At 46.7% G+C, this 23,923-nt stretch overlaps 1 long non-coding RNA gene across 1 annotated transcript in view; it reads left to right on the top strand.

The window, feature by feature from the left end:
- Positions 1–23,923, top strand: part of LOC142069763 (uncharacterized) — a 37,003-nt gene extending 13,080 nt beyond the window's left edge. Inside the window, exons 2-3 of the long non-coding RNA XR_012665718.1 lie at positions 22,589–22,720; positions 23,429–23,923. This is a non-coding gene — a long non-coding RNA (uncharacterized LOC142069763). The remainder of the gene's footprint in view (positions 1–22,588; positions 22,721–23,428) is intronic.

Here is a 23,923-nt window from a genome sequence, read left to right as displayed (position 1 = left end):
TAAACTGTTAACTAGCCTTAAAGGGTCAAAGAGGGTGAAAGTGGAGGCCGCAGCTGTGCGAAGGGGACTGAAGATGGGAGGTTTGGGGGAACATGGGCTGCATGCAGTAAGAGCTGGGTCAGTAGGGGGTCAGTATTCAGAGTCTGCAATGCACAGTGTATAAATTCAGTCCAGGAGAAAGGGATACCCATAAAGTGTGTATGTGAGGGGGGCGGGGGAGGGGTGGTGGATTTTAAACGGCCTGGGAAAGGAATTAGTATTCAATTAGAATGTAAAAAGAGAGCAAATCAGCCAGTGTTTAATTTGTAATGAAAGACGTGCCGGGGCTGAAGCAATTGTCTTGTTTTCATAACTGATGTGGCAAGCCTAGAGGTGAAGCCCTGAAACCAGTTCCCACCTCCAGGGCACTGGAATCAGTGTGGGTCTCAGCAGAAAGGAGGGTATGCCCTCCCCCCGCACAGCCCAGTTCCACAGGGCTCCATGCCTGGCAGCATATAGGGGCAGATGGGAACTGGGTATGGGTGGGCTGAGATCAGAACACTTGCTGTTGCAGGGATCGTCTCACCTTCCCCACCATGACAGGGGCACACAGGGCTGCTTCAACCATGGCAAGGAAAATGCCTTGCCTTTCCCTTGTGCATCCTTTGCCGCAGCAACTCCATTTTCCCCTCACTGGGCTGCCTATTTGATGGAATGTGTATTGTACAGTGTCTTCCATCAGTAGATCTCAAAGCCCTTTACAAAGGGGTTAAATCTCACTACCCCTATTTTACAGATGGGAAAACTGAGGCCCAGAGGGGCAGGAACTTGCCCAAGGTCACCCAGCAGTAGAGCTGGGATCAGAACCCAAGTCTCCTGAGTCCCAGGCTAGTGCTCTATCCCCTAGAAGACCAAACTTCCAAGTGGTAAGAAAGACTAGGGAGTGAATCTTTCCTTCACTTGCTCCTTTGCAAGCATGAGGAGTTTAACAGAGCAATATGGAGACTGGGTTACTGGGGAACTCCCTATGTCCAGGTCCTGAGACTTGGTACAGAGGGACATAACTCGGACCTTTATTGATAGCATGTTTGCTGCATGAGCACCCACACAGCCCAGCCCGAAGTCCCAAAACCCCATCCCAGGACACACTGGGCTCTGTCACTCTGGCCCTATAAGATAGGGACACTGCTCTGAATCTCAAGAGTTATCCTGGGATTGAGTGGGCTGGCAGCCTTGAAGCAGAGGAAATCATAGAATCATAGAATATCAGGGTTGGAAGGGACCTCAGGAGGTCATCTAGTCCAACCCCCTGCTCAAAGCAGGACCAATCCCCAATTAAATCATCCCAGCCAGGGCTTTGTCAAGCCTGACCTTAAAAACTTCTAAGGAAGGAGATTCCACCACCTTCCTAGGTAACACATTCCAGTGTTTCACCACCCTCCTAGTGAAAGTTTTTCCTAATATCCAACCTAAACCTCCCCCACTGCAACTTGAGACCATTACTCCTTGTTCTGTCATCTGCAACTACTGAGAACAGTCTAGATCCATCCTCTTTGGAACCCCCTTTCAGGTAGTTGAAAGCAGCTATCAAATCCCCCCTCATTCTTCTCTTCTGCAGACTAAACAATCCCAGTTCCCTCAGCCTCTCCTCATAACTCATGTGTTCCAGTCCCCTCATCATTTTTGTTGCCCTCCGCTGGACTCTTTCCAATTTTTCCACATCCTTCTTGTAGTGTGGGGCCCAAAACTGGACACAGTACTCCAGATGAGGCCTCACCAATGTCGAATAGAGGGGAACAATCACGTCCCTCGATCTGCTGGCAATGCCCCTACTTATACATCCCAAAATGCCATTGGCCTTCTTGGCAACAAGGGCACACTGTTGACTCATATCCAGCTTCTCGTCCACTGTAACCCCTAGGTCCCATCATGCCATAGGGCAATATCCCACACTTGGTAACTTAACTTACTGCCCATCAGGCATTATTGTTTAGCAATATAGGTTCTCAGTCTTGTCTATCTATCTTTCCTCTGATAACTGGGGGTTATTTTCATCACTAGCTTGTATTTAACACCCTCTCTTGTATTTAACATCCTCTCTCAGAGCTGTCACTATGTTGAGATAATGACCTTGTTTCTGGGCTGTGGTCAAGCTGAACTTGGAATAGCTGTGGGAAAGGGGACACAGGCGGCTGCACTCTTATTCTTCTTGGACTCAATCCCCTATATAAACTAGAGCAGCCTCTGGGGCTGCTCTGATTTACACCCTGGTTGCAGCTGTCCCTAAGGGACCGCCCACAAGAGACACAGTGCAGCATGCCCTGGCCACAACTCTGCATTGGCAGCAAAGGGCCATTCTCTGCCCTACACCGTTTTGTGTACAGCATGCTGGGTAATAACGTGAGGACTACATGTTACTAAAATTAAAGAGACTTTTTAAGAGAACTGTTTCCACAGGGGCTGCAACTGCAAGTAGCATTCAAGCCGTGCGCAAACAGTCTTACTGTTGTTACTGCCAATCTCTTCTCTCCTGCAACCTGTGCTCCTGCCTCCAGCTTGCTACATACACCTCTATGGATTCCCCTTTCCCCTAGGAGAATTCTTCCAAGGGAAGATCCAGCAGGCTTCAAGCCCCTTTACACTGCTTACTGGCATCAAAGCACCAGAATGCAGCTACACTTGGGGCCAATCACTGCCAGGGGCAGAAGAAAGCTGATTTATGAACCTGAAGGGAAGCAATGCTTTTCCTTGACCTCAAACAGTCCTGAAAAGGGACTGGCATATCACACTGCTAGCCAAGGCCAGATTTAAACCAATGCCCCAGAAATACACCTCTCCATAGCCCTTTACCATCCTACCGGAACTGTTTAGATAATCAAGCCATCAATTCAGCTTGCATTTCTACCCTCCAGCCAGACGTGTGGCTGACCTTACCGGAGGAACTCCAGGGAAAAGTGTTTGCACGACTTGCTTTCGAAAGTGCATTGTAAAGAACTCCATCAACCATTTGTGAATTAGGCTATTGGTCTCTAGGCAGTTGAGAGTTATGAATGCTGAAACAAAGACGTGTGGCGTTTATACCTGGAGCAGTAGCACAGGCTGCTGCAGAAACTGTGCTAAAATCCTGCCGGTAGCGACCTGAACCCAGCTGCCGCTTGCGCAGTTCTGTTCTCAGCAGGGCCATGGATCTGTGTTTTGTTTTGTTTTTCCCCAATCTAAAGTCAAAATAATCAGGGACTGAAGATGATGATCTTGGAACCCAGGCATAAAAGAATCCAGCTGAAGGCTTTCTTTGTTGCTCTTGTCTTTGGTAAAACAATCCCAAAGGACCACAAAGATAACACGTTTCATGGGCAGATGTTCATTTGGTGCCCAGCTGAATTTGAGCCCAGAAAGACTGAAGTCAAGGAGGTAGAAAACCTTGCACGTTGACCTGTCTCCAACTAAATACATGTAGGGGATTAACTGAGTTAATCCGTTGGAAATTCAGTCTTATGCACCATGTTTGCAAAACCTAAAACTGGACAAAAATAAACTCCTGAGATGCAGCTGTTTGCCTGCAGTCATCAAGGCAACTGAAAATGCAAGGCCCTGAGGCTGTTAAATGCTACCAGAAATCATTACAGCTAGAGTTCCCCCCCACCCCGAGTGCTCAGCAACCCCAGCTGAACCCCCACTTTCAGAAGAGTTCAGTCCTAGGACCTAACTTTTGATTGGACATGAAGCCCATAGGAGAAGCTCAATGGAAAGATTTTTGGATTGGGCCTTTTAGCAGGCACTGATAACCCACGGTACCCTTTGATTTCACTTGATATCTACAGAAAGCTTGTAGCTTGTCAAGGTTCATAAACACTCTGAAATATATGTAGGATAATAACTCTTTATGGATAAATCTCCTGTAAGACAAGTTTAGTGTAGCGAGTTTGTCCGGTCTGAGGTGAGATGTCTGGAAAGAAAAGAGGACCCTTTGCCAAGGGGGTCTTTATCATTGTGTGTGATTCTACTTCCATCTGAAAATCTCAAGCATTTTACAGATGTAACCAGTCTTTTTCCCCCCCAGTTTACTGAAGGGGAAACTGCAGCTAAATGACTTGCTCAAGAAGTCAGCAGCTGAGCCAGCAACAGGACCCAGGACTCAGAGTCCCTTGTCCTGTGCTCTAAACCAAAGTCCAAGGACTGACACCGGTCCTTGAGAGTTAGCTCCCTGATACAGTTTAGGAAGGTAGCAAGCTGGTCTCTGGTCTCAAAAGGGTTGAGAAACACTGCTCTGAACAATGAGCCCCAAAGGCAACTGAGTGTGTGATCAGGGAGTACTTTTTCAAAGGATCCTGGTAATGAGTGACTTTAATGGAGGTATCTGTGAGGACCTTCTGCAGCTTTTGTCAAAATCAAGATGGTAAGTGAAAATTCTGTATCTCTCTCATCTGCACTCAGATATACTGGAGAACTTCCAACTGAAGTCAATGGGGAATTGATTAAATCAAGAAGTTGTCTCTTGGCTTGGCAAAGTGGATGTGAACATATCAAGCAAATCGGGGATGGTACTCCCAGAGCCCTGGCTGCTGGTCCTCTCCCCATCCTCTAATCCTTGCTCCTTTTGCTGTCATTAGGCTACAGGGACTTCCGACAAAGGGGTCCACACAAGTAAGTGTAGTATGCTGACCTGAGAGTCCAGGACAGCCACAGCTAACCCTGGAGGGGGTGACTTTGAGGGTGGCTCTAGAAGGGCTGAGAGCCAGAGCCTATGGACTGTTCTCCTTAGGAAGCTTTGGACAAGAGACAGTGGATAATTGTGGTGGTTATTTAAATAGAAATTTTCCACATGAAACATCAATTTTTCAAGTTCTGTTTTTTTATTAAAAGCCTCAGAAATGTCAAATTTTGGCAAACAAAAGATTAGAGATACCAGGTGGTTGAGGTAATTTTTTATTTTTTTTTTAAATTGGACCAACTTCTGTCGGTGAGAGACAAGCTTTTAAGCCCCTCTCTCTCTTTCACCAACAGAAGTTGGTCCAATAAAACACACTACCTCCTGGTCTCTCTCGTATCCTGGGCCTGACACAGCCACAACAACACTGCATAAAACAAGTTTAGGTTTTTTGTCAATCTCTTGAGGGGATGCAGGGGGGAATATGCGGGGGAGGGCATTTCATGGCCAGCTGCAGTCTTGACAGTTCAGATGTAACAAAGACGTGGATAGAACAAGGGTGAACTCCTTTGAAGAGATCCACATTAGTGAGTCTGGATGGTGTATATCCTATTGTGACCATTGTTCATGCTAATCGATGTTTCTTTGTGCTTCCCCTTGTCAGTTACAATACATGGGCAACAGGTGATTCAAGCTTCTCATGGAAGGGACTGTCTCTGTTAGTACAGTGCCTTGCTCAATGGACATGATACCTGAGATCATATTCTTCATCCTCCCTGGGGAATTCCATACTTCCTGTGCCAACAGGGCAAGAGAGGCTGGTCTCATGGTTAAGGCTCAGGAGGATTTCAATTTCCAGCTCCATGCAGACTCCCAGGTGACCTTGGGTACATGACATGGGGCTACAGGGGTTCTCAAACTGGGGGTCAGGACCCCTCAGGGCATCACGAGGGTTTTTATATGGAGGGTCGTGAGCTGTCAGCCTGCACCCCAAACCCCACTTTGCAGCCAGCATTTATAATGGTGCTAAATATATTTAAGTCTTTTTAATATATGAGGGGTCGCACTCAGAGGCTTGCTATCTGAAAGGGGTCACCAGTACAAAAGTTTGAGAACCACTGGGCTAGACATTCCTTGTATTGTACACCACATCCACTGCTGAGGCTAGATTCTCAAGAGACCTCAGAACCAATAGGTGTGGAAGCCCGGGGTTTCCCAGCTCTGCAGCTGGTGGAAGCAGCATTTCCTGTCAAATCTGTTCTTTCACCACCTAGTGAATCCCTAATTGAATTATGGGAAGGATGTTGCACAGCAGACAGCTGTGTGTAGCAGATGTTCGAAAGCGTGCCAGGTGAAGAGGGTGCCTCTACTCATGTTGCATCAGGATCTGTGAAATTAAGCATGTAACTATGCAGTTTCTTGTCCCACTGAAACACACACACACACACACACACACACACACACACTGTATAGAGTGCTACAGTGTGAACCTGCATGAGGATTTTGAAGCTTGCCTGCTTAAGACCAGCATTAGTCCAAAAACTGAAACCATTTCAAAAAGCACATGCTATTTAGTGGCTTGCAAAAGGAAGGGGTGCATGGGACGTGTGTATAGAATATCCCCACAAATTGCACCAATTTAATTAAATTGATTGAGAAACCAATGTAGTTAAATTAGGGCAATCCACCACGTGGGCACTGAATTAAGCTAAATCAGTGTCAGGTACTTTAAAATTGATTTGAGGGGGTCACACAATGGGATTGCCCTGATTTAACTACATTGATTTAGAAACAGATTTAATGTTTTACAACTTCCATGTATAGAGCAGGCCTCACTACTCACAATGTGGTGGTCTGCTGTTAATAGCCTCCAAGTAAATATAGCAGGCGGATTGAAAATCTGCTGGTTTGGGAACAGGCCAAATTCACCTAGGGCGAAGTCGAAGGGATGAATTGGGCCACTTCATCCCTATCACTTGGAAGTTCTGTTGGCTAGCAATAGTTCCCAATAGCGGTTTACTAGGAAAACTTGCTTTGCTTTGCACAAGTGTGGTGAGGCAGGGCTGAAGTTCAATGTGCCTCAACCCTGACCGCACCTAGGGGATGAGGAGGAAGTTGACTCTGGTCTATCCAAGTGAACTAATGGATACCCCTGCCAGTGTCAAGATCCTGGAAAAGAACGTTCTCAAGGTCTGTACCTCAGAGGCCTCTTTGGCATGAATTAGCTGGGTCTTAATCCTGCTGCCAGTAGAAAGGGTGTCCACACTACACAACCACAACCAGTGCTGACACTATTGCATACTCTTGTTGATCCTCACGGCAAAGAGGCCATGGAGAACGAGCTGGCATATTTACCCCAGAGGCAATATCCCCAAATCCAGGGGTGAAGCTCATGAGCGGGGCACTGTAGTGGAAGCTGGCCGCTGCTGTACCTGTCCTGTGGGTAAATAGGAAACATACTTGTGTTCGGCTTAGGGGAGGAAGGAATACATGTGGCTTTATGCCACCTTTTTGCCTCTGGGGTTGATGTGGCCTCCTGCATATATTCGAGCATTGCTGGGGGTGCTCTAATTTTAAAGCAGGTTCCTGAGAGCTTCTTAGGGGCTAGTCTAGAGCAGCCTAGAATCCATGCAGTGGGTTGTACTCTGGCCCTACACCCTCCCCTGGCATATTCCCTGTGGTGGGGCTTGTGAGGGGACCAGCCTGGGGCCAACACAATGCCTGCAAAGGTGAAATTCTCCCCTCTGCTCCCTGAGAACTGTTTATGCCTCCACCACAGTACTGGATGGGGGCAGAATCCCTCCCCATGATTGCTTTTTTTGGGGTAGTAAAAGACCATGGAAACAGAAGTGCAGATGCTAGTCTAATCCCCCATGGGGTGAATCTTGCATTCCTTGCACATCCAAGGTTCCCATTTAAATGGGAGTGGGGATTGTCCATTGTTCCTTGCAGGTGTATAATTATCTCTGCTTCCTAAAAACTAGGTGCTGGAGCAACAATGCAAAAAACAACTAGCCCTACAAGCCAACTAATCTAGTTCCAAGAAACTAAAGAATGGCAGTGAATTATTTTAGATCTCATTATGCACAACAGCCTCTGGTTTCTTTTTTGACTCAAATGAAGAGAGACAGAGGCGAGAGTTAGTTACCCACTTGGCAGCAGCCCAGTTGGACTTGATTAGATCACCACAACTGAGTCTAACGCACTGGAAGATCTAGGGAATTAAGCCACATGTGCATGCTCTGTCAGATGTCTTCTCTACCCCTCCTCACCATAGTGTCTGAGCACCTCCGTGACATGAACAGCACTCGGCCTGAATGAGCCCAAGCGTAGTTTAATGTGATGGGGTGGTGCTGAGCGTGCCAAAATGGCGGAGGGAATGAAGAGACTGACATACATCGCCTCAGTGGTCTGGGTGCAACACACACATCACTGCCGAACAATGTCTCGGACCATGTGTAGCAGGATTGTGTCACTGGAAAATTAGAAGAGGGGCTCAGAATTGATCCCACGGGATATTTAGGTGGTGGTTCTGGCCCAGGGGACAGAGTCTGATCTAATTTACATCACTGTTTATCTGGTGTAACTCTTCTGAGCTTAGAAACTGACCTCCCTCTTATTTAATGTCCATACATTGATTGGCATCTTAGGGTCTAGTGACCACTTTGGGAGACAGCAGGCCTAATCCTGCTCACATTGGTATAAATCAGAAGTAACTCCTTTCAAATCAAAGGGCCAGATCCTGATCTCCCTTACCCTAGTGTACATTTGGAGCATGTCCATTGTATTCATTAGTGTAGTAAGATGAAGCCCTGAAACATAAACCCTTGGTATCAGAGGCCCGGTATGAGGCCTAAGGCCTGAGCTAAAGTAATGGTCAAGACTTTGCTAACATAAAGCAAAGTTAAGAAGTGGACCAGAGGCAGGCTCTGCTCACAGAAGCTGGCAAGGAAAGGGCTGATGCTGCAAGAAGATACAGACCTAAAAGGTACTGGACACTAGATATCAGAACACTCCGATACTTGCACGTTCCACACACAACAAAGAACAAGCTGACCCATCCTAAAGACAGGGGCAAAAGGGTACTATTATGGATAGAGTTGTTTTGTTCAAACCAACATGTACAAGGTGAGAGGCGGCACCTTGCTCCGTAGAGGGGTTGCACCTCAATACGTCAGGAGCGATGTGTAACTTGTTTGTACCTGTGTATAAGAATGTGTCCTTGGGGCGGTGTCTTTGTCTGGCCTGGGGGCAGTGGAGAGTCCCGCCACTGACTGAGCCGGTCCATTGCCAGAGGGCACATATTCATAGTATGTCCTGTAGAGTGTGCGGGGAACTATTACTGTGCTTCGTTTGACAATAAACCTGGCCGGGTGCCTTCGTACCTTCTCGGAGTCTGTGGTCATTGGGGGTTCTCTTGGGGTCTGCTGTGCCAGCAATCTGCAGAGCCGGGGCAGCACACAGAGGGAACGCACACATGCAGCTGGCTGTTATCAACATTGAACAGAGCAGAGCACCACACCAGTGACATCTGACAACAATTAGAATCACTCTGGATTTACACAAGGCAAACTGAGATCAGGTTTTGATCTGGGGCGTTATATCCATGGATGATCAAATAGAATCAGGCCAACATCTGCCTCCTCTAGCAGGGGCCATGCACAGAAACAAGCTGGAATGGACTAAAAGGGGGAGATGAAACTAAATTGGAAAAACATTTGATTACATTTTCATATTCCTAATAATTCTTGGAGATCTGCTTCCTTCTAGATTAATATGTATCCCTAGAACCCCCTCTAACGAACACTAGCTACATCCCAGGAGCTAAACTTAAAACTTTCTGTCAGCATCATGCAAGGAAATGAGCGAAACGGCACTCTGAGCTATTCCAGGCCTTTTACTGGTAAACCCTGCTTCTCTCTGACACAGGGAAGAAAGGTAAGCAGCAGGATACGGACCCTGGACTTCAGGAAAGCAGACTTTGACTCCCTCAGGGAACGGATGGGTAGGATCCCCTGGGGGACTAACATGAAGGGGAAAGGAGTCCAGGAGAGCTGGCTGTATTTCAAGGAATCCCTGTTGAGGTTACAGGGACAAACCATCCCGATGTGTCGAAAGAATAGTAAATGTGGCAGGCGACCAGCTTGGCTTAACGGTGAAATCCTAGCGGATCTTAAACATAAAAAAGAAGCTTACAAGAAGTGGAAGTTGGACATATGACCAGGGAAGAGTATAAAAATATTGCTCGGGCATGTAGGAATGAAATCAGGAGGGCCAAATCGCATCTGGAGCTGCAGCTAGCGAGAGATATCAAGAGTAACAAGAAGGGTTTCTTCAGGTATGTTGGCAACAAGAAGAAAGCCAAGGAAAGTGTGGGCCCCTTAATGAATGAGGGAGGCAACCTAGTGACAGAGGATGTGGAAAAAGCTAATGTACTCAATGCTTTTTTTGCCTCTGTCTTCACTAACAAGGTCAGCTCCCAGACTGCTGCGCTGGGCATCACAACATGGGGAATAGATGGCCAGCCCTCTGTGGAGAAAGAGGTGGTTAGGGACTATTTAGAAAAGCTGGACGTGCACAAGTCCATGGGGCCGGACGAGTTGCATCCGAGAGTGCTAAAGGAATTGGCAGCTGTGATTGCAGAGCCATTGGCCATTATCTTTGAAAACTCGTGGCGAACGGGGGAAGTCCCGGATGACTGGAAAAAGGCTAATGTGGTGCCAATCTTTAAAAAAGGGAAGAAGGAGGATCCTGGGAACTACAGGCCAGTCAGCCTCACCTCAGTCCCCGGAAAAATCATGGAGCAGGTCCTCAATCCTGAAGCACTTACATGAGAGGAAAGTGATCAAGAACAGTCAGCATGGATTCACCAAGGGAAGGTCATGCCTGACTAATCTAATCGCCTTCTATGATGAGATTACTGGTTCTGTGGATGAAGGGAAAGCAGTGGATGTATTGTTTTCTTGACTTTAGCAAAGCTTTTGACACGGTCTCCCACAGTATTCTTGTCAGCAAGTTAAAGAAGTATGGGCTGGATGAATGCACTATAAGGTGGGTAGAAAGTTGGCTAGATTGTAGGGCTCAACGGCTAGTGATCAATGGCTCCATGTCTAGTTGGCAGCCGGTGTCAAGTGGAGTGCCCCAGGGGTCGGTCCTGGGGCCGGTTTTGTTCAATATCTTCATAAATGACCTGGAGGATGGTGTGGATTGCACTCTCAGCAAATTTGCGGATGATACTAAACTGGGAGGAGTGGTAGATACGCTGGAGGGCAGGGATAGGATACAGAGGGACCTAGACAAATTGGAGGATTGGGCCAAAAGAAATCTGATGAGGTTCAATAAGGATAAGTGCAGGGTCCTGCACTTAGGACGGAAGAACCCAATGCACAGCTACAAACTAGGGACCGAATGGCTAGGCAGCAGTTCTGCGGAAAAGGACCTAGGGGTGACAGTGAACGAGAAGCTGGATATGAGTCAGCAGTGTGCCCTTGTTGCCAAGAAGGCCAATGGCATTTTGGGATGTATAAGTAGGCGCATAGCGAGCAGATCGAGGGATGTGATCATCCCCCTCTATTCGACATTGGTGAGGCCTCATCTGGAGTACTGTGTCCAGTTTTGGGCCCCGCACTACAAGAAGGATGTGGATAAATTGGAAAGAGTCCAGCGAAGGGCAACAAAAATGATGAGGGGACTGGAACACATGACTTATGAGGAGAGGCTGAGGGAGCTGGGATTGTTTAGCCTGCAGAAGAGAAGAATGAGGGGGGATTTGATAGCTGCTTTCAACTACCTGAGAGGTGGTTCCAGAGAGGATGGCTCTAGACTGTTCTCAGTGGTAGCAGATGACAGAACGAGGAGTAATGGTCTCAAGTTGCAGTGGGGGAGGTTTAGGTTGGATATTAGGAAAAACTTTTTCACTAGGAGTGTGGTGAAACACTGGAGTGCGTTACCTAGGGAGGTGGTGGAATCTCCTTCCTTAGAAGTTTTTAAGGTCAGGCTTGACAAAGGCCTGGCTGGGATGATTTAATTGGGGATTGGTCCTGCTTTGATGACCTCCTGAGGTCCCTTCCAACCCTGATATTCTGTGATTCTTCCTGAGGATGTTGCTCTGTTAGCTAGAGCGCCCTTCCAGCATGGCACAGTCTGGAGGAACTAGAATAAAGGTCAAAGGCAGAATATCGAGGAGAGAGAAGGATACAACAAATAGAGGGGGGGAAATACACATGGCTGCACACGTTCATGCTGAAGCTATGGCACTAGGTGCTGCATACGATGTGCCGGCTGTGTGTCTTTTGAAATAGACACAAACACTAGCAATCCCTGTACCTAGACTACATTGAGATTTGTAAGGCGTCTAAGGGAGTTAGACACCTGAATCTTAGTTCCAGTAGGAGTTGGGCACCTCCTCCTTTAGTCTCTTTTGAACACTCCAACCCTAATCCTGTCTACTTATGGCACCTCCAGTGTGCCCACCATGTACTGTCCAGATGCCAGGTACAAAAGCAGGCTTATGGATGCAAATTGCCCCAGGAAAACTCTTCTTTACCATCCCATGCTTCTGTTATGGTTTTGCCCAATGAACACAATGTGCTCTGAGGCACGCATCCCCTGCAGCAGGTGGGAGACCTTCCACTATAGGGCTGTGTGAGCTGCAATGCCTTGGCACAGCAGAGCTGACCAGAAGGTGTTGTGAGAGCATCAATGGTTATATCCTTTAAGGACACTCTCAACTTCCCCTTGGCCTCCATGGAAGCTTGATGTCTGGAAATGTCAACCTAAAATGTATTTGGACCCTTTGGTGGCTGGGCACATCCATATATGTCTGTGGCGGGGGGTTTGTGTGATGTAGGGGCACCCATCACTAGGAACTAGACTGATGATGGCTTTTGGGGGCAGATCCTCAGCTGATGTAAATCAGCATAGGTACACGGGAGCTATGCACGAGCTGAGCATCTGCCCCTTGATCACAAGGAATCTGAATGGCCTGGTGGAGGTGAAAGACTCTTGCTTCATTACCAGATTCCTGAAACGTTCAGTCCCCTTTTCTCCTGCCTCAGAAGTTCCCATCATTTGTCAGTGACAATGTAAACCCATTCAGAACAAAATGTCTGGTACATCAGCAGTGTCCCCATCGTTCATATATATAAAAAACTCCCTTCCTCCATCGTCTCAGCCGTTTATAGGAGGTGTCTGTCATCTTACATAGCCGCTCGCTCAACCCCCAAAAAGAATTCTAAAGCCGAGGTTTTCAGCGTCTTAGCAGCTGACGCACGTGTGCCTAACTACAGCCAAAAGGCATCAAGAGAACAAATGTCAGCCAACAACAGGCCTTTCTGCGATTAACCTTGAATCTCTCTAACCAAAGACAAGGGGAAACAGGGATCCTATTGAATTAATCAGTGCTGATGGTTACGTAGGAAGACAGTGTGGGCAAATAAATATCAACTAGTTTTAGAGTCAGACTTTTTATTTTTTTACTCCATGGTTCATTTCTTATTTTTAAGGTTATAGTCAAACAATTCCGAAAGGAAACCCAATACAAGCACCACCCACTTAGATTCATTGTTAAGTGTTTTGATTTAAGGCCATCAGTACTATTAGGTCTCTATGAACAAGTCTCAAAAGCAAAAATAAACGGGTGGGAGGGGGTAGCAGAATTATTCTTTGCAAACAGGACCACAAAAGTGAAATCAGACCCATTTTTCTTACATAGACGCTTATGGGGCTGTGAGAGGCAGTGTGGTAGAGTGGGCAAGGCATTTGGCCTGGGAGTCAGGAAACCTGCCTTCTCTTCCCACTTTAACCCTGACTGGCTTGTAACATTGAGCAAGTCACACTGCTGCTCCCTGCCTCAGTTTCCCCACCCACGCTCTTTGATATAGGCGCTGTCTCTCACTATGCATGTAGAAAGCGCATAGAGAAATGTGGCCCTGATCTCAGTGGGAGCCATTAGGTGCTACTACCATACCCCTTATAATACAAGATTTTAAGCTCAGAAGACATCCCTGTGGTCAACCTGATTGATCCGATGTAAAGCATAGACCTTCACCCAGTGATTCCTGCATTGAGCCCAATATCTTGTAGTTGAACAAAAGCATATCCTTTCGAAGGAGATCTAATCACAGCTGGGAACTCGTGGAGTCAGTGGTTGAGTGAAGGGGCTGTGGAGCCCTTTATTCCTAGGGTAGCAGCTCAAAGCCACCTAGGGCAAGTTGCTGCTATCTCATGCATCCACCACACAAACACGAGTCTCCTACCTTACTGGATGTCTGAATAGAACCATAGAATATCAGGGTTGGAAGGGACCTCAGGAGGTCATCTAGTCCAACCCCCTGCTCAAAGCAGGACCAATCCCCAATTTTTGCTCCAGTTCCTAAATGGCACCCTCAAGGATTGAACTCACAACCCTGGGTTTAGCAGGCCAATGCACAAACCACTGAGCTATCCCTCCCCCCATAAAGAATTATCATCTCAGACCTAGCTAAGGATGAGCTACACTGGGAGGGCACGTTGGCTGCTGGATAGTACAGAGAAGCAGTTGCACATTTATGGACAATAGGGCCTGATCTAAATCCCATTAAAGTCAATGCAAAGGTTCCCATTGACTTAAATGGGACCTGGATGGGGCTCATACTGTAGAGAGGACTTCGCTCCCAGTTTTCTAAATCTGGTACCTTTCACCATCACTAAAACCCCCACCACACTGGTGCATTTAGCTATAGGGTGCTGTGCATTGCCCCTTTAAATCTCTAAAAGGACTCTTGTTAGCAGATGAGACTGGCAGCTATGTGGTGTTCAGTGCAGACGGTTAAACAGACACATGCTGTACAGAGAAACATATGTACATCAAGATCAAAGGAGTGAGGAGGCAAGAAAAGATACTTCTCTTAAAGGGGAAAAAAGAGGCCTGTCTTGGGTGATAATTATTCAGTTTAGTCTCCTCTTGCTACTTGCTTATTTTAGTCCGAATGAAATTCACCCCTGGGCCGAGACCCAGCAGTTAAATCCCACTTGAGCACTCACAATAAGGTTTAAGGGGGACTAGAGCAGCCTGTAGTGCTTAAGCATCCTATGGACCAGGACATCATTGTGCTAGGAGCTGTACAAATGCAGAACAAAAAGATGGTTCCTGTCCCAAAGGGCTTCCCATAGGCCCTGTGTGGGCTCTGTGCACAGGAGGTCCCTGTCCCAAGAGAATGGTTAGCACCTCTGTAGCTGCTTTATAAAGAGATGTCTTGCACAGCAGTGATATTTCTAGTCCTGCATTAACATATGACTCACACGTTTATTTTCACTGGTATGTTTGTGGCTATTTTAAATACTGTCTAAAGAATCCCAGTAACTATGTAATAACTAGAATGAAAGATGCCAGTATTTTTATTTTGTTTTACATCTAAGCTAAAAGGTTCATTTTTAATTCCTTTACAAAATCTACCAATGCTCCTGTCCTCCCCCACCGTCCCCCCCCCCCAAAAAAAAAACAACCCTGCAAATTATTTTAAACATTTTGGCCCCAATCCTATAAACTGATCCACTTGGGCAAACCCCTACCTCAGCTGAACCAGATCTGGGGGAGGGATAGCTCAGTGGTTTGAGCAAGAGCCTGCTAAACCTAGGGTTGTGAGTTCAATCCTTGAGGGGGCTGTTTAGGGATCTGGGCCAAAAATTGGGGATTGGTCCTGCTTTGAGCCAGGGGTTGGACTAGATGACCTCCTGAGGGCCCTTCCAACCCTGATATTCTATGATTCTATGTCTGATGTAAATTGTTGGATCAATTTACACTAGCCATGGATCTAGCCCATTACCTTCAGTAAGGTTCAGCATGGGTGTTGGGGCCTGCCATGAAGATCACGATGCAGGATAGGGCCCATGTCAGCCCCAAACAATTCTAACATACCTGCATCTACTATTAAAGCTACATGAACAATCAGCACAAACCTGAGCCAGGATTTTATGCACATAGATTGGGAAGGAAATAAAGAACCAAAAAGAAATAAATTATTTGTAGATTTCAAAACCTGCTTTTATCTTTTCAATGGCTCAATAATCATAAAAAGACCAGTATCCCCCAAGGGTGTGTAAGGGTTGGGTGAAAGTGAGTCTAACAGGTTTTCAGTGGCTTTGCTGGAGGGGCTGACAGTGAAATATGTACACTGTCTAAGGAACTACCAATGTGCAGTCCAGCAGAGTCATTTCTATTCTCCTTCTCTCCAAGTGGGAGCCAGGGCCTGTTTCTTTACTCAAACAAAAATCCCATTGACTGCAAGTGGATTTCTACTGGCCATTTGAAACAATATTTTCATGCAACCTGAGTGAAATTGACCCTGTGCAGAGAGCAAGCACAAGGCCAATGTATAAGCAATTCACAGCTGATATTTGAGTCTGCGGCAGCTTCCTGTTCCTAGGCGCATCCTTTAGTTCAAGTGGTAGGTACTCATGGGTCTAGTGTTGAGGGTTCCAGGTTTGGAACCAACTAATGGTCCGAGCAGCATTGGCTGCATATGTAGCACTTTACCCTTAAAACAAGGCTTAAATTGGACATGTGCTTTATACTAATCCTCTGCGTTGGAGTAAATTTCCCTCTCTGAGAGGGTTTTGGTACGTGTATGTACACCGCTGTCCTCTGCTGAATAGAGTAGGTCAAACCACTCATGTATGTTAATTTTTGTATCAATTTCACCTACTTTTCCTGTGGGCAACAAGCAGGTAGAGTGGACTCAGTGCATCCTGCCGCCCACTGAAATCAATGGAAAGACTCCCGCTGCCTTTGATGGGCTTTGGATCAGGTTGGGAGGGTGCTCAGCACTTTGCAGGATCAGACCCATACAAGGCAGTTTTTCCTACCTTCGAGAGTGTTAGGCTAGTGTGTTTACCTTGGGGCAATTCCAGTGCTGGTTATGGAAGGGTTAAAAATATATTTGTTCTCAAGCCCTATTTATTCTTTTAAAAACAAAACACAGAAGCTTGAATTGTTTCAAGGAGACAGATTACTGAGGACCCCTGCTATTTCAGCTTGATCCAGGGATGACTGGCACAATCTCTCATCTGCCCTGTTGCAGCTGTGTGCTTTGTGCTGTAGTCCATGGACCTGACTGACACTCCCTGAGAAGGGCTTATTCCCTTACTTGGTTTAAGAAGTTCAAGATTAATACACAGAGCTTCGGGATTCCTCTTTGCCTAGCTCCTCGTCACGCCAGCTTGCGAGAATTCTTTAGCTCATGGTCTGCCCTTTGCTGCCATAGGGGGTTAAGATGTAAGCTTGTTTCAGTCTGCCATCTGCTCCTGCAGAATGTAGAAGGGTGTGGTGTGTAGTGGTCAGAGCAGGGTGGGGGTGACTGAGATTAGGACTCCTGGGTTCTATCCCCAGCTCTGGGGAAAAATATTGTCTAGTGGTTGGTGGAGAGGGGTGAGAGTCAGCTCTAAGAATGGGGTCCAGGGGAAGGGGAAGGGGGAGAGAGCTAGGATCCCTGCATTCTGTTCCCAGTTTCGGGAGGGAGTGTTGACTAGTGGTTAAAGTGGCAAATGAGGAATGGAGGCAGGGAGACTGAGTGTCAGGATTCCTAGGTTCTATCTGTAGCTTTAACGTTGCACTCATTGCATGGTCTCGGGCAAGTCACCGCATCACTGTGCCTCAGTTTCCCTATGTGTAAAATGAGGATAGTACCTCCTCATTGAAGGGTTGTGCGGTTTATTAAATGCTTTTGAAGTGCTTTGAGATCCCCATAAGAAAGGAGCTACATAAATGCAAAGTGTTGGTGCTGTAATGACATTTCATTATCGGACAAATTAAGGGAATTATGTATTCCATTTATGGCTGAGTTTGTAAAAATGCACTTATAATATCCAGAATAGGAAATTCCCAGATTCCTTTTCCAGAGGTTTCCCAAAAGTGAATAAAATGTTAAAATCCACCCAGAAGACATTACTTTTTGAACTCCTGAATTTAACCCATTGATGTGGCGTAAATACAGAGGCTGTGGCAAAGTTTCAACCATGTCTGGTTTAAACTAAAGTGAGTGCAAGATGACTGACAACAGTTGTATGTGCATTAGTCAGTAAGAGTCTTCAAACATGTAATTACCATCCTAAACCACTACATTTCCCCATCCCTTTCCTTCATCGGTTTGCTGCAAGGGTGGGCCTTGATCCAGAGCGGAGGATGGAGAAATGTACAGCAAGAGCTCTTCCCTGCCCTTCACCTGTTAGGCATAAAGTAAAAGCATGCTAGCCCAAGACATTCCTTTCTAGGGCTAGGAGAAAGTCCCCAAACACAGGATCCTTCGTCTTCCCTAACGATTAAGATGTAGAAGTTTTGTTACACTCATATTTCATACAAAACGTTGTTCGGATCGTTTCTCACTTCATAGCTGCTTGCTTTCTGCACACCTCTATCTAGAATAAGTCACCTGCTGAAGATAGAAATGGGTCCAGTTATTCAGTCCTGCCCTGGTCTGGGAAAGAGGGGACAAGGAGGGATGTTACCATGTATAGTAGTGGATAGATTAAACACGTGACTGTTCCGGTATAAGTGTGTGTTTCTGATCATATACCAGCATGGATCAATTTTTTTTTTTTGTCCTTGTTGTTATTCTACACAGTGCGTGTGTGCCAGTTCTCTTGGTAACTCCTGAAATACGTTTCTGTGTGATAGAGAACCAAAATGTCCTTGAGAATTTTCCATCTGAAAGCCCGCGTCAGGGTCAGAAAGCTGCACACTGTGTTTCCATGGCTGTTTTCTGCCCTCTTGTGAAGATCTACCGCAATCCACATCTCTGGGTACATCAGCATTCATACCAGCAGTAAAAACCCTTTCTAGCGTGCTCTTCGCATTTTAAGCTAGAAGCTCTTCTGTAGCAGAGCCTTTCATAGACTCGGTCAGTCAGTTTGGAAGGAGTTGGATGAAAAATGTCTCCTAAAACATTCCAACGTGTTTATGCAAGCCACAAATTTCAAACTTGGGTCCTGACCCATCAATCAGATCCACTAGCATGTGCCCCTGTGGATTTGCAGTGAAACAAGCGTCGTGCCCGATGCAGACAAGAATCCATGCTAACAGATCCACAGGCTCAGTACCAGGTCACCTACAGCTAGTCACCTAAATCCATTTTTGGCAACTAAAGACAAGTGGATCACTCCAGCTGCCCTGTCCTGTGCACTCCCCTGAAGCTCTGATATTGGCCACTGTCAGACAGGATGCTAGGTTAGATGGACCATTGTCTGACCCAGTGTGGCCGTTCTTACGAAATAAGTGACTTGATTTTCAGATGTTGAGCACCTTCAGCTCTCATCAACTCCAGAAACCCAATCTGAAAACGTTACGTATCATCTATTTTAATAATTCTTATCTCACGTTAAGGGCCTGATCCAAAGCCCACCTAAATCAATGGCAGTCTGAGAGCAATTTTTCATCCAAAGGTTCCCAAGGCTCTTTCTTAATTATGATGCAGATTTTCAAAAGCACAAAAAGGCAATGAGGTACCCAACTCCTGTGGAAAGGTGCCTGCCAACCTGTCACCTGGAAAATCTCCCCCTATGTTTTATACATCAAAGTCACAAATAAATAAAGTGCTATTCCAATTAACAGGTGCCCACCCTACGCCCGGGCGATAATGAGATGGATATTATCCAACTGTAACAAATGACAGAGCACTCACACCATCAGAGGCACCTTGGGCTCACACCCTGCAGTCTGATCTATGTAGGTTTCATAGATTCTTAGGTTTTAAAGTCTAGAAGGGACCATTATGATAATCTAGTAAAACCTGCAAAACATAGGCCAGAGAACCCCACCCCATAACTTGTGCATTGAACCCAGAACTTCCGTTTTGAACTAGAATAGCTCTTGTTTGTGCGGGAGCATATCTGGCGAATCCAGGCAGAGCTCCAATGGAACGTCCACATCCCAGACTGGGAGATGGGGTCCCGAGGAACTAAATACAGTGGGACAGGTTCAGGCCTCTATTATCTTCTGCTGAAACACTGGTGGAGGAGCCCAGCACTGAAGTGCACAAAGAGGTGGTTGCAGGAGTGGAAAGCAGTTGGAGACTGTCTTCTACCAGCAGATACTTATTCCATGGGTCAATGAAAATCTGCTGAGCCATCCACTGGTCCTATCCCATGGTGTTTCGACTGATTGCATTTTAATTGTACAGCACCCCAAGTGTCTGCAGGCCCAGAGGGCGGAGGGAAGTTGCGGGAATAGGTTTGGGCCACTCCATCATAACATTTCATACCATTTTTCGAATAACCTGGGCTGTGAAACATCTGCAGTATCTTATTTAGTGAGGGCCTGATTCTGTAGCATTGACATCAGTACAGCTTTATTCTTTTCATTTATTACTTACAGTAGCATCTAAAGGCCCCAGCCAAGATCGAAGCCCAGTTGTGCTGTACATTCACATACAGAAAGATGGTCTCTGCCCTGAAGAGCTTGTAATCTAAATAGATAAGACAGACAAAGAGTAGGACACATGAGAAATTATTGTGCCCATTTTAAACTGAGACCCAGAGATGAAGTTACCCACCCAAGGTCTGACAAGAAATCTGTGGCAGAGTTTGGAAGTGAACCCAGATTTCCTGAGGCCCCGTCCAGTGCTTTAACTACTTAATCATCCTTCGCCTCCTAGGGAAGGAGCTTTGCCACTGACTTTAATGGGACCTGGATCTGGCCTCAAACGCACACCAGGCTGCGCCCTCTTCACTATTACCGGAACTGTTTTATTCCTAGGAAATCTATTTTTAGAAGCACTAGGCTTCCTGACTTTCTCACAGATGCTTCTTGACATTTGTCTGCAATAAACACAAATCGCTCTTGTACCGCTGGGCTACCAGCCTGAGCCTGCAGCTCCCCAGAGAGCTAGCAGCAAGAAAAACACCCTTAAAAACTAGTAATGAGCACATCACTTAAGCTAGCGTTACTGTCTGGGCTCTTGCATGCAAAATTGCTAGGCTCTTTGGTACAGAAGAGTTAGTGCAGTGCTTGGGCTCTTTTCCCCTTCTTTCATTTTTCACTGTGTTTGGTGCCACTGTTTTTAATGCGGCTGCTGATGTGACAGAGGGATTCCAGGATCTGAGCCTGATCTGCTTTTAGGAATAGTCCAGACTGAGCCAACAGTGGCCCACAATCCATGCAGTTGGATTAATAAATGTAGATAAGGAAGGCTGTGGCTTGTAGCAAAAAGGTGGCAACTGTCTACTACTCTGTACAGTGCCTAGCCCAATGGGGCCCTGATCTTGGCTGGTCCCTAGGCATTATCATAATAAAAATGATTACTAATAATAACTGAGGTTTACTCCTTCAATGTTTGTATGACAGAAGCACCTGAAGGCTCCAACAGCGATCAGCATCCCATTGTGCTAGACTCTGTTTGTACATGGTAAGAGACAGCCCTGGCTCCAAAGATCTTACAGTCTAAATATACAAGACAGAAGGGTTGGAAGGGAAATGACTCGCCCAAGAAAAAACACACAGGCAGGCAGAAGATTGGGTCTCCTGACTCCCAATCCATTGCGCTACCCACTAGGCAACACTGTCTCTCACACATACTCGTGACTACACTAACGTGTCAGTACTGGAGCAGCTGTGCCAGTTGCCGAATTGGGGCTGTTCCTGACTGGAGACCAGGCCTTGGGCTGCTAGCTCCTCCAGGCAGAGTAAGGGCCATGCATTGGTAAACTGTCCTGTGCACAGGGCCGTCCCTAGGGGCGTGCCCGGTCTTGGACAAATCAGCCTTCCCACTAGTCTCCTCGCCGTCTGCCCGGCGTGCCCGCCCAGCTGCTGCTCACCTCCTCACACACACCCCTTGTCCCACCGCTCTCCTTCTTGCTGTCCGCCCCCCGCCTGCTTACCTCCTCGCCCACCTGCCCGCCCACCGCTCGCCTTCCTACTAGTATCCTTGCCGTCTGTCTGGCGCTCCCCCTGCTCCCCGCTCTCCTCCTTGCCATCTACCTGCCCACCTGCCTCCTCACCCCCCACCCGCCTGCCACTCGCTTCCCCATTCGCCTCCTCACCCCTTTTGCCCACCCGCCTCCTGCCTCACCTCCCCGCCCGCCTCCTCACCTGAATATCAGGACAAATGATGTCCCGATCGTACATCGGTCAGGACGCGGGACAAAGGGCTAAATATCGGGACAGTCCCAATTTTAGCGAAGAGCAGGGCCCCCCAGAGCACCCCCATTCACCCTACCCAAGGGACGACTCTGCCTGTACATTTACAGTGCTATGGTATATCAACAGTTTTAATTGTTGTTATTTATTAGCATCTCAGGGGGAGAATAGTTGGATGCATCTCTGCTCTTGATACTGTTTCAAAATTAATAGCCATCTGTCTAGGCACTTCTCTGGCCCCCATCACCGCAGTATCTGAGCATCTCCCCTAATTAATGTATTTACCCTCACAATGCTTCTATATTAAAAAGGATTAGTATCCCCATTTTACATAATGGGAAAATGAGGCACAGAGGGATGGCATGTTGCAAAGCCTTGTGCAGAAGTTTACCCATTAATCCACACAAGTCCCATGTGTCGCATTTTACCAATGGGGAAACTGAGGCACAGAACGGGGCTGTGTTGTGCCCCAGGTCATCCAGCGAAACACTGGCAGAGTCAGAGATGAGACCTTCCAGACCCAGGCGCAATCCCGGTTGCATCTCTAAGAATAATGCTTCTGTGCTGAAAACATACTGCAGTCACACAATGCATAGTAATCACGTTATCTTCCTGCTTTGTGTTCATTTTGTGATGGGTCTTGAAGCCTTTACTATGGTATCTAGTCTGCCTGAGGCATATTTAATGTTTTTATAGATAGTTACTGGCCGCATCAATTATTAAGCAAATCCCACAGGCGCTACATTAAAGCAACTTTTGCATTGCAATGTTGATGCAATATTAAGTGTTTGGTAAGTCAGCCTCGTCTACAGTATGCTCCAAAGCACACAGGGTGATATATCTTTCACCAACAGAGATCACAGACATTAAGGATGCAAAAGGCCTATAAGGTCCATCCCTCACAGCCTGAGAAGCGAAGTTCTGGAGCAGCCTTCCAAGGGGAGCAAAAAACCTAACTGGCTTCAAGGCTGAGCTGTATTGTGCAGGTAACAGAGCTTGATAAGTTTATGGAGGGGATGATATGATAGGACTGCCTACAATGGCATGTGGCCCAACCGTGACTGCCAGCAGCAAAAATCCCCAACTGCTGGAGATGGGACACTAGATGGGAAGGGCTCTGAGTTACTACAGAGGATTCTTTCCCAGGTGTCTGCCTGGTGGGTCTTGCTCACATGCTCAGGGTCTAACTGATCACCATAGTTGGGGTTGGGAAGGAATTTTTCCCCAGATCAGATTGACTGAGACCCTGGTGGGTTTTCGCCTGCCTCTGCAGCATGAGGCCCAGGTCACATGCAAGTTTAAGCTAGTGTAAACAGTGAATTATCTGTAATTTGAAGTCTTTAAACCATGATTTGAGGACTTCAGTAACTCAGCTGGGTTAGGGGTCTATTATAGGAGTGGGTGAGGTTCTGTGGCCTGCAATGTGCAGGAGATCAGACTAGATGATCACAATGGTCCCTTCTGACATTAAAGTCTATGAGTCTGAGTTCCTTAAAATGGATTCAGTGCTTTATCCTCTCTCGGTTTAAGTGACCCTCACAAAGAGACTTTGCACTGTTTACATAGTATGTAATTCAGAGTTCTCTCTCTTCCCCCACCTCACACAAATTGAGGGCGAAGACCATCATATCATCAATAGATACGATAGCACCGGAATATTTTTCATAGGACTCTCTCTTTCCTTCTTCATACAGCTTTCCATCTCCCCTCTTTAGCTGCTGCTGCACTTCCATGGAGCTGCTACTGATACCTCGAGCCTCTTCCAAAGAGATTACAATTACTGTAATTCAGCACTTCAGAACCCAAGCTACTCGCCAGATGGCACCATTCAGCTACCCACCAGCACTGCACAGTTATCAGATAACCAGCTCTGCTATTTGTTGCCTGATGGAATCTGTGTTTATTTCGCAAATAATACAGGAGGGATGTCCAAGTGTCCTCTCCCTTGGAAGATCTTAACACATTTGACGGTGTGGCATTTAAAGGTTGAATGGCAGATCTTGCACTCTGTGATTATGATAGAATTAGACATGCGGTAAATGCACAGTGTTCTTGGTGCTATATCATCTGAGGGTGTGATGGTACTGCCTTTCCTATGCTGCATCAGGCTGGGTTAATACTGGAAGGGAGGCTTTTGATGAACACATGCAGGAAATGGTGGAGTGATTCAATTAAGGCAGTCTTCCCTC

This window comes from Caretta caretta, chromosome 21, assembly GCF_965140235.1.
Source record: "Caretta caretta isolate rCarCar2 chromosome 21, rCarCar1.hap1, whole genome shotgun sequence".
NCBI lineage: Eukaryota > Metazoa > Chordata > Testudines > Cheloniidae > Caretta > Caretta caretta.
The sequence above is the reverse complement of the archived record's forward strand: the minus strand, read 5'-3'. Positions and strand labels throughout refer to the sequence as shown.